Source organism: Podarcis gaigeae (genome assembly GCF_964106915.1).
Source record: "Podarcis gaigeae genome assembly, chromosome: 1".
NCBI lineage: Eukaryota > Metazoa > Chordata > Lepidosauria > Squamata > Lacertidae > Podarcis > Podarcis gaigeae.
In genome coordinates, this window is record NC_139678.1 from 61766264 (window position 1) to 61780480 (window position 14217).

The 14217-nt window shown below is 44.0% G+C and overlaps 1 long non-coding RNA gene and 1 pseudogene across 2 annotated transcripts in view; one reads left to right on the forward strand and one right to left on the reverse strand.

Annotated features, from left to right (window-relative positions):
- LOC310851363 overlaps positions 1-14217 on the reverse strand; it is a 690313-nt gene that overhangs the window by 580728 nt on the left and 95368 nt on the right. The window lies entirely within an intron of this gene.
- Positions 1952-2384, forward strand: LOC310839383 (U6 snRNA-associated Sm-like protein LSm3 pseudogene; annotated as a pseudogene). Its single transcript has one exon. The product of its transcript is annotated as a U6 snRNA-associated Sm-like protein LSm3 pseudogene (transcript).

Consider the following 14217-nt stretch of genomic DNA (forward strand, 5'->3'; position numbering starts at 1 on the left):
GAATACGAAAAGGGAGGTGTGAGGAGGTTGCTGAAACAAGTGATGAAAGATAAGATATCGAATTTACTGGATGTGTTTTTAATTGTTTTGTTTTGTTTTGTTAATTTAATGTCTTTTGTAGTGTTTTTTGTTTTTGTAATGTATTGTTTTGTCTTGTTTAATTTTTCTTCTTTTTTTGTAATCTTTAAACTGTTAATGAATATTATTTCAAAAAACAAACAAAAAACAAACAAACTAAGGCGCAGGGGCTGGATCATCTTCTCAGTCCAGCCCGCAGACGGTCTAGGAATCAGTGTGTTTTTACATGAGTAGAATGTGTGCTTTTATTTAAAATGAATCTCTGGGTTAATTGTGGGGCATAGAAATTCATTCACTTTCCCCCTCAAAATATAGTCTGCCCCCCCCCCCACAAGGTCTGAGCCCACGGCTGAAAAAGGTTGCTGGTGTAGACCTACCCACACCAAATTGCATTTCAGAGCTGGATCTCCGTGAGAGACCATAGAGAATTACTGAAGCGCAATTGTCTTTCAATGCAGAGACACTCAAAAAGGTTTTTGGAAGTCCCCACTCACCTGGGGCTCCAGGTGGGCAGTGTTTGCTGCCCAGTGCAGCCAAAGCTAGTACCTTCTTCCCACATGGCTGGGGGGGGGGTGCCCAGTTGCATAGGTCTAGCAGGAAGGCCAACTCTTAGGAATGGAGAATATTTATGCTTCCTTAGATTAAAATGTGGCTGTGGTAATGCCTCATGAGCTCATATCTACTAACCAGCATAACAATGTAAAGATGTTAATAGCTTTTGCTCATGTCAGATAGCTGAGGAAAAACATATGCAACATTTTCACTTCAGGCATATGCACTGTAAGAGAAGAAGAGGATTGCCTGGACCGAAGAGGTCCCTCCCTGAATAGGGGCGGGCACATTTGCCAATTTCAATTCATTCTAGTTTCTCATTTTTCTAATCTTGCATCCCATTCCCCACATTTCCATGGCAATTCACATTAAACAAAATCCACATAATCATTATTATTTCAGTGCAAATTTCTAATAGTAAATGCATTTTTTTCATGCAATTTTGTCTAATATACTCATCGTTGCAAGCTTTCCCCCCTAATTTATGCAATTTGTGTGCTGTTTCCACTCATATATGCATTGCTAAGCACCCTTTTAATAATAACTGCATTTTTGAACCTATTCCTTGGTTGGAGGTGTACATCATAAAATTCCAAGAAGTGTGAATTTTGAAGGATAACTGTATTTCAATTCACAAACTGGTCTGAGAAGTGCGGCTCAAACAATAGCCATTTCCTCGCCCATTCCTACCTGTGACTCATGTATTTATCCTTTAGATGCTAAGCTAATGATGCAATGATTCTTCTGAATCAGACAGATGTATTAACATTTCAACAGAATCTAATCCTCCCAATAATAATAATAATAATAATAATAATAATAATAATAATAATATTTTATTTATATCCCGCCCTCCCCAGCCAAAGCAGCTCACCTTCCTCTGGGCTCCCCAGAACGGCTAACAACAATAAAAGTAACACAGCATTCTAAAATCAATTCATTTTAAAATCAATTCAAAATAAAATTAAATTAATGGCAACCATTGGGCTAGAGTTCTGTGAGGATTACCAAAGGAGGGGGTCAGACTGTGCCTTAGCCAAAGCCCTGGTGGAACAGCTCTGTCTTGCAGGCCCTGCAGAAAGATGTCAGGTCCCGCAGGGCCCTAGTCTCTTGTGACAGACCATTCCACCAGATCGGGGCCATGGCTGAAAAAGCCTTGGCTCTAGTTGAGGCCAGCCTAACCTCCCTGTGGCCCGGGACCTCCAAGATGTTTTTGTTTGAAGACCGTAAGGTCCTCCATGGGACATCCCTAAGATTTTGCACTCGTTGCATTTCAAGTTCCTGAAATAAAAATCTGATATGAAACCAAACTGGAGGGCTTTGAAAAAATGGCGGACAAGGTGGACCAGCAACAAACCACAAATACTGTAGAAGAGCCCTTGGATCTCATCAGGCTCAGTCTTGATGAACGAATTTATGTAAAAATGAGAAATGACCGAGAACTTCGAGGCAGATTACATGCTTATGACCAGCACTTAAATATGATTTTGGGTGATGTTGAGGAGACTGTGACAACAATAGAAATTGATGAAGAAACCTATGAAGAGATTTATAAATCTACCGAAAGGAATATTCCAATGCTGTTTGTCTGAGGAGATGGAGTTGTACTTGTAGCTCCTCCACTGAGAGTTGGCTGAAACCATGAAAAAAATGGTCATCGTTTCGAAAATGTTGTACCTCCGGACACTATCTTCTGATACCCTTAAACATTAAGATTCTGCCCCTAATTCTGAAAGACCATCCAAACCTGATTGTTGTGAAGGCGTAAGTTGATATAAGGTTTTTTTCTGAAATAACTTAAGTGCAGGTATCGTTATCTTTCAAATCAGTGGATATAACAATTTTAGTTGTGCTTGTGGCTGCTGATCTTTTTAAATAAATAAATCTGTTTGGGGTTTTTTGTAAAAAATAAAAAAATAAAAAAGAAAGAAACCAAACTGGAAAAATATGCCTAAACATTTCAGCATCTGCAAAAAAACAAAAAGCAAAAAACACTTAAGCTCAGCCCACTCAACCGATTTAAATTCATTTAATTACACTTTCTGTAAAGAAGTTCACAGCTTTGTTCTTACCAGATGGAAACAGCCCCTTATGTGCTTAAATTATGCCAGTAGCTATCTTATTTTTTGCTACTTTTCTTTTTCTTTTTCTCAGTGATGACTATTATGCTTTTTTTTAAAAAAAAAAAAAATATTTCCAATAAACACATTATAAATACGGAGCAAATTGTCAGCTTTGTTAACTGCAAGGGGTAAAGGAAGCAGAAGAAATAGCTAGAGCATACATATAAAGGAGCTGGACACCTGCTCTGCGAAGTAGCCTATTTATAGATAAAGCTGCCAGCAGTGACATTGTAAAAAGAAAGTTCTCCTTTCCACTAACTAGGCGTATGTGGATTGTTGGTCATATGTCGGAGGATGAACACAACTCTTCGCATCTGAAAGAAGAATGATCCACAAAGCATTGCTTCATGTTGGCAATACAATCCATAGTTGTGGTTCGAGGGCCCGACCCCCGTGAAGTGAAATGAAGATGCAAGGACATGTGATATAAGGTTAATGGGCTAGAAAAGGCCACAACTTTATTGATTACAGCAATGAAAAGGTATTGGCTTAGGCATTGGATCGAAACAAGTGGGTTTATTCACCAGGGGTTCATCACCTGTTGATGCTAATCCAACTATAGGCTCACCCCTGCTGTCACCGAGGGTCGTGCCATGGCCTCCCGCCAAGCAGGCATCGGACAGAATACACGACCGCCAGATTCCTTTAATGGAATACCCCTAAAAATTGAAGGCATAGGCGATGGCCACACCTAGCACTTCGACACACCATAACACATTATTCCAATGCCTAACCACCACCCCAGCCAAAGGCTCGCCGCCAATACCCTCAAAGCTGCAACCAATCCCAGATGCTTTTGCTGACACTAGCTAACCAAATGTCGTTCCCCCAGATCCGATAAGTGGACGCCGTCATTCCGGTATAAAGCTTGGTCGCCGATCCGGATACGGTCATGATAAATGACTCAGCCATACATAAAGCGCACCCAACGGGCTACCGCCCGATTTACGAGTTTCCTGGTTCTTTCAATGGCCATACAGCTTTGCGCACCGCGCCAAACAGTTCTTTTCAAGAAGGAGGACCAGAACACCGTTGTTCTGGGACACAAGGCTGCAAATGCATTCAAGTCTCTTTTTATGCTCCACAACAAGTCCACACTCCTTCTGTTAGCGAGGTCATTCTCCCCCAAATGAATTACAAGGATGTCGGGAGGGCCGAACTTGGCTACTTCCTCCCACAGCAATGGCATAAGCTCCTCCCAACGCATGCCTCTTCTCGAAAACCAGGAAACTCGAACACCATGTGGAAGGCCAAGATTGTGTGCAAGGCCGCAGCTCACCGCTCGTACGCGGGCCCAATGAACTATACTGTGGCCACAAATCCACACGCTTCTCCTGAGCATAGCTGGAGGTAAAAGACAGAAAAGAAAAGGCAGATAAGTAGGGTAAAGCTGCAGGTCGCATATTAGACTTATAAGCATTGGATTTCCACCGGCCCATTTCTTTGATCCTGTCCGCCGGTAGCCCCAGGTGTGCGGCCGAGGTTGTGGCGCCAATCCTAAATGAGTGCGCAGCGTACTCCTGGGAGGATAGACCACAAGCCTCAATAGCCTTGCGAAGTACTCTGGTGAATTGGTTCCTCAACAAGGGGGACCCATCTTCATGGACCAGAAACGGACCCAGGCCGGGCAGTCTGAAGTAGAGGTACCGCCTAGTGTCCTTTACCGGGCATGGGCCCTGCTGTGCCGACGCCGTGAGCTTAACTAGGACACCCTTACCAGCCTGATCAATCTTGGACTGACGTATACGCACTGTCATGGTAGTTTCGGACAACTGCACGTCCTCGCACAGGAGGCTGCGTGTTGAACCACGTGCACTAACTTCAAACACCACCTCACCAACTCTAAGCGCGCCAAAAAAGGCGATAGCGTATGCTGCGGAAAAGAGACGTGCCTCAAACCTGGACCAGCAAATTGACCTGAGTTTTATGCGTATCTGAGATAACAACCTGTAAGAAATAGGCTTACGGCCCTCGGCCCTGGGAGATTGTAACCTGCCCCAACCCTCAATGGCTCTCCGGATCAAGAAGTCGCTACACGGGTCATGAGCAAATGTAACTTTTGAAAAGAAGCTGATGGCAGCTATGTGAATCTTTAAGGTTTTTGGAGCACGTCCCAGATCATCGAGATGGGAAAGGTACTGCAAGACATCATCTGTGGTAGGAGGTACGTTATGTGAGAGCCCAGATAACCCAGACCTGAAACCAAGGAAATCACACCAGGCCTTCTTGTAGGACCTGAGAGTGGAAGGTGCCACAGATGCTAATACTCCCTGTATCACTTTGCGTCATCAACGTTCCACAGGTACTCCGGAAAGGGTTCGGGCAACAGTTATGCTCCAGGTGCAAGCGACCGGAAGTGAGGTATCTGAAATCGAGACAAGGCATTGGCTATGTCAGTATTGGCTCCGGGTACGAATTTGGCTGAAAATATTATGTTGTACTCAAGGCACCGGAGGACGAACGCCTGCAGAAGGTAGGAGACCCTCTCAGACCGAGATGACTGCCTGGCTAGAATGTTCACCACCGCCAAGTTATCGGTCCTGAAGCACACGCGGTGATCACGAAAATCTTCCGTCCAGATGTGAATGGCCACCACTATTGGAAAGAACTCAAGAAAGGTGAGATCCCGCGTGATGGCCTGACCCTGCCATGCCGTCGGCCATCGTTGTGCACACCAGTGCCCCTTGAAGTACAAGCCAAAGCCTAAGGACCCAGCCGCGTCCGATTGGACCTGGAAGTCTGATGACAAATTCAAGACATCCTGCCATAGAGATACCCCATTGAAGTTTTCCAAAAAAGTCGTCCACACAGGGCGAATTAGGCCACAACTTTATTGAATTCAGGAATGAGAGGCATTGGCCTAGGCATTGGTCCTAACAACTATCCGGCTCCAGCCCACTTGCTGGAGACACGGGGAAGGGTTAACACTATATCGGGGGAGTCTCCCGCCGAGGCACGTCGACTAGGAGCTCCCCCGGGTCACCGCTCTGGGGCGTGCCTTTGGCCCACACCTCCATAGGCTTCGGACAGGGCCACGCCCCCTGGAGTCCTTTAACGGACCACCCTTCGCCTTGACCAACCTGAGGAGATGGACCCTGTGGTGCGGGTGTCTAAGACCAACTGACAGCCTGGCCAGGTGGGCACAGAAGGGGCGTCCGGGGGACACCACCCTGCAAGCGAAGTTAAAATGGCCTAATAAATATTGAATTTGCCTAAGGGTGATCTTCCTAAGCCTAAGAGTGTCTTGAATTAATTCCTTAAGGGCTTCAACCTTTTCCGCAGGTAGGCGGGATGTTTGGGCCATTGTATCCAGCTCGATGCCCAGGTAAGTTAGGCGCGTGGCCAGTCCCTCAGTTTTCTCGGCAGTGAGAGGAACACCCAGGTCCTGGGCCAGAGCTGAGAAGGCGTCAAGCAAGGAGGCGCATTCCCCCATGTTGGACTTACCCACAAAAGAAAACCATCCAGGTAATGCGTGACCCCAATGGAATTGGTCCTAAAACGCAGGGCCCAGTCCAAGAACGTGCTGAAAGCTTCGAATGCCGAACAGGCCACTGCACAGCCCATTGGCATGGCCTTGTCAACATAGTATTTACCTGTCTCCTCGTCCGTGTCACTCTTCCTCGACTTGCTTTTCTTGCAGATGTGTTTCTTCTTCTCGCGCCTCTTCCCTGAAGGCTTTTCCCGCGGCTTTGCGGTGGAAACCTCTTCAGTGGGGACCTCCTCCAAATCCTGCTGCTCATCCTCCGCTGCAGATGAAGAGGCTGATTCTGGCCACTGCACCCTGTGCCGCTTATCCTGCAAGCGACTGGAAGAACTAGAAGTGACAGTGTTATTATTGCGGGCAGACTTAGTAGTCTCCTTCCCGCCGCGCACCTGAGGGGAGGGTGCTGATGACTTTGACTGGGACCTAGACCGGACTGGTTCTGACCTAAGATTCGCGCCCGCCCTCGTCAGCTGAGAATCACTGAAGAGGGCGGTCGAGGTACCGGGGAGTTCGTCCCATTGGGAAGAACGCGGACTCTCCGGAACCACCTGTGTATCGGGAATGAGATCGGGAGATGAGGAATCGCTAGGGTTTCCATCAGGGAAGCGTTGCTCGTAATCATCTATGAATGACCGAAACGCGTTGAGGAAATGAGAAATAGGTTTTTGTTTATTATTACCCCTATCCCGCTGCCCGCGGGGTGTGTCCTGAGCTGCATTGCATGCGTGCTCTGGCACGCGCTTCCCCTTCGGGGCCATGAGTTCCGCTACGTGACTCGTGACGGGACGACGACGAGGAATGAGGCCAGGGAAAGGCTGGTGCTGCAGCAAAAGGCTGCTGAACACGCCCCCACCGCGGCACCTGGTTGGGTGGCCACCGGGAGGCGTGAGCGCCAGCCAGGTGAGCTGGAGGCAGGGGGCAACACCCCCTGCTGGGCGGTGCTCGGGCTCCCGCCCACAACCACTCCCCTCTCTTTCAGGGAGGAGAGTCTTTAACATCAGAAAGAGAGAGAGAGAGAGAGAGAGAGAGAGAGAGAGAGAGAGAGAGAGAGAGATGTGTGTGTGTGTGTGTGTGTGTGCCGGTACTCACCATGAAGTTGTTACAGTAATTTCCACACTTTAAACATTTTTTTTCCGGGGGGGGGGGAGGTGCTGGTACTGTATACCTTTGAGCACTCCCAGAAAAAAATCCCTGGGCAACATCATCCAGATCAAGAGGAGCAGGTGACAGCAAAGGTTGCAAGGTTTTTAGCTGGGGCAATTAGAATAAGATCCATTATTTGACTATTGATCCAAACCCCCAATACAGTGGTAACTTGGTTTACAACCATAATCTGTTCCAGAGCTCCATTTGTAAACCAAAAGAGGTTGTAACCCAAGGTGCACTTTCACCAATGGGGCCTCCCAAAAAATTGGTTCATAATCCAAAAAAAGAAAGGAAAAAAAGGATTGTAATCCAAAAAAAGGTTGCACTTCTGGGTTTGACGTGTTTGTAATCCAAAATGTATGCAAACCAAGATGTATGCAAACCTAGGTACCACTGTATGTATTTTATATAATTGACTTTTTACCTTTATCCTCTGTATACCACATTTTGTTTTATTGCTATGGCTGGTGGCTGATGCAAATATTCGTTCATTCATTCATTCATTCATCCAGATCGATTCAAATTGTCCTATTAAATCAAAGTATACACCTCAAGAGCCATTGGCACCATCTTGCTGCTTTTGCACCACCTCTTTCAGTGCATGGGAGGTATCCAACCCAGTATTTCCAACAGAACAAGCAATGGAATGAATCTGCTGCCTCTCCTCCTGCTTCACATCCCTGCAACCCCAGCAGGGTGGGGGGGGGGGGCAGAACAGATTTATGGGGCACATGGGAAGAGAAGGAAAGAGGAGGTAAGTTTGGTTGCACAATCAAAAGTCCTTGCACTCACCGAACAACTTCACTGGATACCACAAGCAATGCCCTGCCATTTGTTAACATCCTTATGTGCCTTTCAGTGTAAGCAGTTGCTCACTCATCAAACATCTATGACCTTTTCAGAAACCACCTTAGCAGACACCTCTATCCCTCTTGTTTCCCATTGAACTTTTTTAAAAATTACAATAATATAATATCTTTATTTTGGTCCAAAGACCCACCAAACAATTTCGGAACAAAATACAGTTAAGACAGCCAACCACAAAAGAGAGAGGAACCAAGGCAGTCATTTTGTTTTGTCTCAAGCATGATGATTGTTGTTTCTTTCAACGTCCGAGAGAAACTTTGCCACGGCCAGTGTAATATCATTAGACCTGTCATCCAAAAGATATTTAATATGGGAGGCTTCAGATTTTCCTTCAGATTTTTTAATTATAGCAGTGGCGCTGTGGGTTAAACTACAGAGCCTATGACTTGCTGATCAGAAGGTTGGGGGTTCGAATCCCTGCGATGGGGTGAGCTCCCGTTGCTCGGTCCCTGCTCTTGCCAACCTAGCAGTTTGAAAGCATGTCAAAGTGCAAGTAGCTAAATAGGTACCACTCTGGCAGGAAGGTAAACAGCGTTTCCGTGCGTTGCTCTGGTTCACCAGAAGTGGCTTAGTCATGCTGGCCACATAACCTGGAAGCTGTACGCTGGCTCCCTCGGCCAATAAAGTGAGATGAGTGCCGCAACCCCAGAGTTGGTCACAACTGGACCTAATGGTCAGGGGTCCCTTTACCTTTACCTTTATCTATTGTTTTGTCTTCTTAAAACTATAATTGCCTTCAGACTCCTCTGCTTAGTATGTTCTCAAGAGCAGTCCTGCTGGCAAATACTCTGCTTCGCTGTCTCTTAGAAATCCTGTCTTTGCATCCCCATCAATCCATAGTCTTCTTCTGTGGAAGCCCTCCTACAGCCTGGGAGCACTGTTCCCCTCCTTCACCACTCACCAGCAGCAGATCTGTGTGTTTTTTCTTTTTTCTTTTTACCGTGGTATAATCTGCTTTGAAGACATATGCTGAAATCCTCTGCACATCTCCTTGGGGACAAGACCTCCTGAACACAGCAGGCGTTGCTTTTGTGTAAATATGCATACGGTTGCATGCTTTTAGTCTGGGAAGACAAGCTGTATACCACGCATGAGTAATCCTATTGAAATTTGCAGTTGTAGTTGTATAAAATTGCCAGTAAGGCAATAAATGTAAGTACTAGTATTTATGACACACTTTCAAGTGGTCATTTTCAGAAATGGAATTGCCTTCACAATAAATGTAGAAACTGCATCCACACTGCTCATTGGCCACAGTTAATAATCTTACTGCTTGTGGGTACCCTAGTGGTAAATTTATCTATTCCTCTGAGTTGCTTGATTTCTCTTTCAGGATGTTTTGGACAAACTGCTTTCCCCCTTGTAATATAGAGAAATACTCATTGTTTAATTCATGCAGAAAAGCTCCATGGAATACATGCCTTGACATAATTTAAATTATATCTGGCTCTGCTTTCTGTGTTCATATTTTAAACTCTGCCTTATGAACTTTAAATTTAAGCATTTCTGGCATTTGAGGTCAGAAATCTTCACTGCAGAATTGAATATCCTTTGGATAATATATTATAACAGATCATAAATTATCTAAACCTGTTTTACAATGCTGTTAAAGAACCCTAGTTTCAATTTTTGTCCATATTTTAAAATTGGGTGCTCTGAAGGGATATGGCTTTTTCTGTCCAAAAGTCACTGGAACTATCTTTTCATGCATCAATGCTAACAAATGTAGGTGAGTGTAAGGTAACAAAGCTACATTTTAACCAACAGCAGTTCTTGCTTGTGTAGATAGCTCTTATCTTAGAAAGATGCTGGAAGGCTAGCAATGAGATGTGATCTTCCAGAAGCTATTGCAATGATTTTAATAGGTAGACCTTGAATTTGAACTCTCAGTTATGTTAATATAAAAACTAGCTCCTGTTTGCTTCCTGGCCCAGTAATCCAAAAACTGTTGCTAAGTAGGGATGGGAAAGAAATTTAATTCAATTCACACTAGAAGGCCACCCTACCTAGTTCACACTTTCCAAAACAATACACAAAATGGAAACACAACAATCCTTTGAAATTTGCACTTCTCTGAATTTTCAGATGTAGTTCTTCTACCAAGTAATGTCTGCAGAAACACATTTACTATGCTTAAGTGTGCATAAGAAACAATATATTTGTTCGAATATACAAAAATGTATTAAACTAGGCAATTTTTTCAACAAAAAAATGTATATTAGGAAAACTCACACTAAAATGTGAATGACCTTTCATGAGGATAAAACTCACAAACTGATATATTCACCCACCCCTCATTGCTGGCCACTTAAAACCCTGAAGATAGATAGATCTAGGCATTTCAATTCACCCACAAACACACACTCTTCTCCCTGCCCTCACATATCCACTGAAAAAGGAATGGAGAGAACAAAGTAGATCTAAAATATCCCTCTATTGTCATTGTTAGCCATGCGAAATGAATCTCCATGTTCTGTGATAATGATATGGTTAGTTTTTCTACTGTCTTTTGTAAAATTTAAAATGCATATTTCCAAAACTCAGTTTTAAATCAGAAGCTAATAATAGAAAGCATGCAAATCATAGCAGTGCATTCATTATTTATTTAAAATGTAAGCTGAACATTGTTGATTTAAAATGCAAGCTGAACAGTGTGGTGTAGTGGTTAAGAGCGGTAGACTCATAATCTGGTGAACCAGGTTTGCTTCCCCGTTCCTCCACATGCAGCTGCTGGGTGACCTTGGGTTAGTCACACTTCTCTGAAGTCTCGCAGCCTCACAGAGTGTTTGTTGTGGGGGAGGAAGGGAACAGGAGAATGTTAGCTGCTTTGAGACTCCTTAGGGTAGTGATAAAGCGGGATATCAAATCCAAACTCTTCTTCTTCTTTGTAAACAACATAGGTTTGATGCAGTTCCACAGAAAGTGCAGTGCCGAGGGGGACACACACAATGTACAATGGTGTCGTGTTTACTGCTCACCTCTTGCATCAGTGCAAGGCTGAATTGCCTCGTTCCAAATGAGAGAATGCATTATGGCAGTTGTAGGAGGAGGCGAAAGAGTGGGAAGGACCAACATTGCAAAAGAGCAGGGCCACACTAACACCCTCTTGTGTGCATGAACCATACACATAGGGAGACAGACGGCCGCACATACCTAGACACACAAACCTGCAGGCAGGTACCAACATAAGCATTTTCTCACCTGCAGCCACAGCTTGAAAAACAGAAATTAGAACTAGAACCAATGACAGACAGAAGCAACTAAATCCAGTTTTGCCCCCATTCATTCTCTGCAGTGTTCTACAATGGCAATACTGAGATTGACAGCAGGAAACTGACAACTGATTGTAAGTAAGAAGGCCAGCAGGTGGGGGCAGACTGAGGTTGGTGGGGCAGCCCCCAACTTGCTTTGGTGCAGCAGCCTGCACTGCTTATAACAAATCAAATTTGGCATGGGAAAATCACTAATGTAGGCAGGTATTAAGAATCCAGACCAAATTTCCCACTAGAGATCATCATTGTCAAAGTTCATAGTACCAATCACCTATTGAGCAGGCACATGTGTGCACATCTATTACTTCTGTTCGATTGGTGGATTGCATCTGTTGCCATTAGTTGTACAGAAATGATCAGCTGAAAACAGAGCTGAAGCAGGAAATGAAAATGGCTGCTGCACCATTGCAAAACTCTTTCCCCTCCCACCCATTGATTTATAGTAATCTGCAGACTATGATAGCGGGAGCTAAAGAATGCAGAAGTAAATCTCAACCAGCTCTTAAAATGAGATGGATGAGAGCTGCCAATTAGTTATCATTTACTGAAAAGCTATACAATATTTTATTGCGTGCAGTGGCATTTGAAACACTTTCCATGCAGAAGGAAAGGTTTTGGTCTCCACACGCCAACTACGTTAAACATCTAATTGAATTACATTTGCAGCTGTTAATTAACATAATCAAAGTAGACTCAGGTAGATAAGTTGCTATTATTACCGTATAGTGGAGGGAAGGCATTCAGCATTAACAACTAGTGTCTTCCATTTCCATGGGAGTATTAAAATCCCAAATGCGTAATTCGATTTTATACTGCAAGGCAAAGGAGATTTGCAAAAGAGTTTCTGAGGGCGCACTAGGTGTGTTCGGAGAACACTTTTCTATGCTGCTGTGGGGTAGCAGGCAGAGAGAATGGAAGGATTATATTTACAACCCCAGAGACGGGAATAGGAACTTGAACTTTTGAGTTGCTTACTTTCCTTCATTATTACCAAAACACAGACTGACAATGGGCTAATATAAAGCATCTTAAAGCTTTGTTTGTTTGTTATTTAGGGCTGATTTTTTTTAAAAAATGTTAATATATTGATTTCCAACAAACTTTCAGATAGCTTATCAACAAGACGACCCATCATAGGCAAGTTTGTGTTCTAGACCTAGATTATAGTAAGAGCAGAAGGAATGTTCCTTGTATCACATCCATCCGGTCAAGTATTGTGAGCTCTGAGAGGTAACAGCTTTCTGGGATATCTAGCAGAGATACTGTATTTCCTATCACTGCTATCTGATCCTTGATGCCAAGGATTTAACCTGGCACCTTTTGCATGGAAAACAAGTGCTCTACCATTGAGTGACAAATGTTTTATTGGTTAAGTGGTGACACTTAGCTATTCCTAAAAAGAACTATAATGCTCACTCTGGTTAAATGATGCTTTGATGGCAATGCATGCAGTGAAAAAAGAGGCCATATCCAAAAGTGAAGGAGGCAACAGAGAACATGCCACCTACTGTACAAGGCAAGCCTAGGGAAAAGACTATGATGCTCTCACCATGGCTTGAGCTGGGCATCAATAACACAGCATCACAGGTCACAGGAGCCCTGCTTTCCCTGTTTCTTTGCCATATTTACTCTTTGAGTACAAATGCTCTACATCAGCAGTGGGGAACCAGAACTAGCTGGTGGACTGGATCCCTACAATTTGTTTCTGTGGGCCAGTTTTGACAAGTGGTTGGAGCTGCCCACCGGTGGATCACTTGATGGCACAATGACATCAGGTGACCTGTTTTCCTCTGCCCCTGTGGATTGATTTGTAAGCGCCACCCATAATCAAGTATATATGTACTCCCACCCCTGATACCAAGTTGTTAGGCTAATTTGGAAGGTGAGTCTGATCAAGGCATGGAAGGGTACAATGGCAAAGATGAATAGAACACCTGTGATTCATATTGCAAAGGAATTCTAGAAAGTTGTCAGCCATTTGTCTATGATAAATCAAACGAACACCACAATTGCCTCATTACGTAAATCATGTTCAAAATACCACAACACACACGTAACTGGCTGTAAAGTAACATTACATTGTAATCATTGGACTTGACAATCTTTGGACTTGACTATCCTTGGACTTTATGACAATAAAAACATATAGAAGATTAATAGTAATATGATATGTTATTGTCATCAGGAACAGTGCTTTGCATTTTTTGGATATGTTTTTTTGTTATGTTACTTTACAGCCAGTTACGTGTGTGTTGTGGTATTTTGAACATGATAAATCAAAGGCAGAATGAGGACAGTCCTTGTCCATATGCTTTCTCAAAAAGCAGTTCAAATGTTGTATTGCAACATGGAGTCTAAGGATTCTAGGTAGAAAAATAGCTGAAGGTAATTCTCGTCCCCCCTACCCCAGTATGTGTATGGGACTACAAATTGCCAGTGCTGTTTAGTATCCCTCTTTAATATCAATGTCTGGCCTACAAAGAGCCTTTTTAGGCTTCTCATAGGGCTTGTGGCCAAATCACATGTGATTCTCAGTGAGTCACCAAGAATCTCAGGAAGGGGGTGGGAATACCCCCTGCAAGACTGGTCAGCCTATCCCTGCCTAGACTCACTAGAGCATTTCTACTATCTGAGACTGATTTGGGGCAGCATGACCAGTTTGGTTGCACTGGGTGTGGAGTCTTGGGGGCACTAC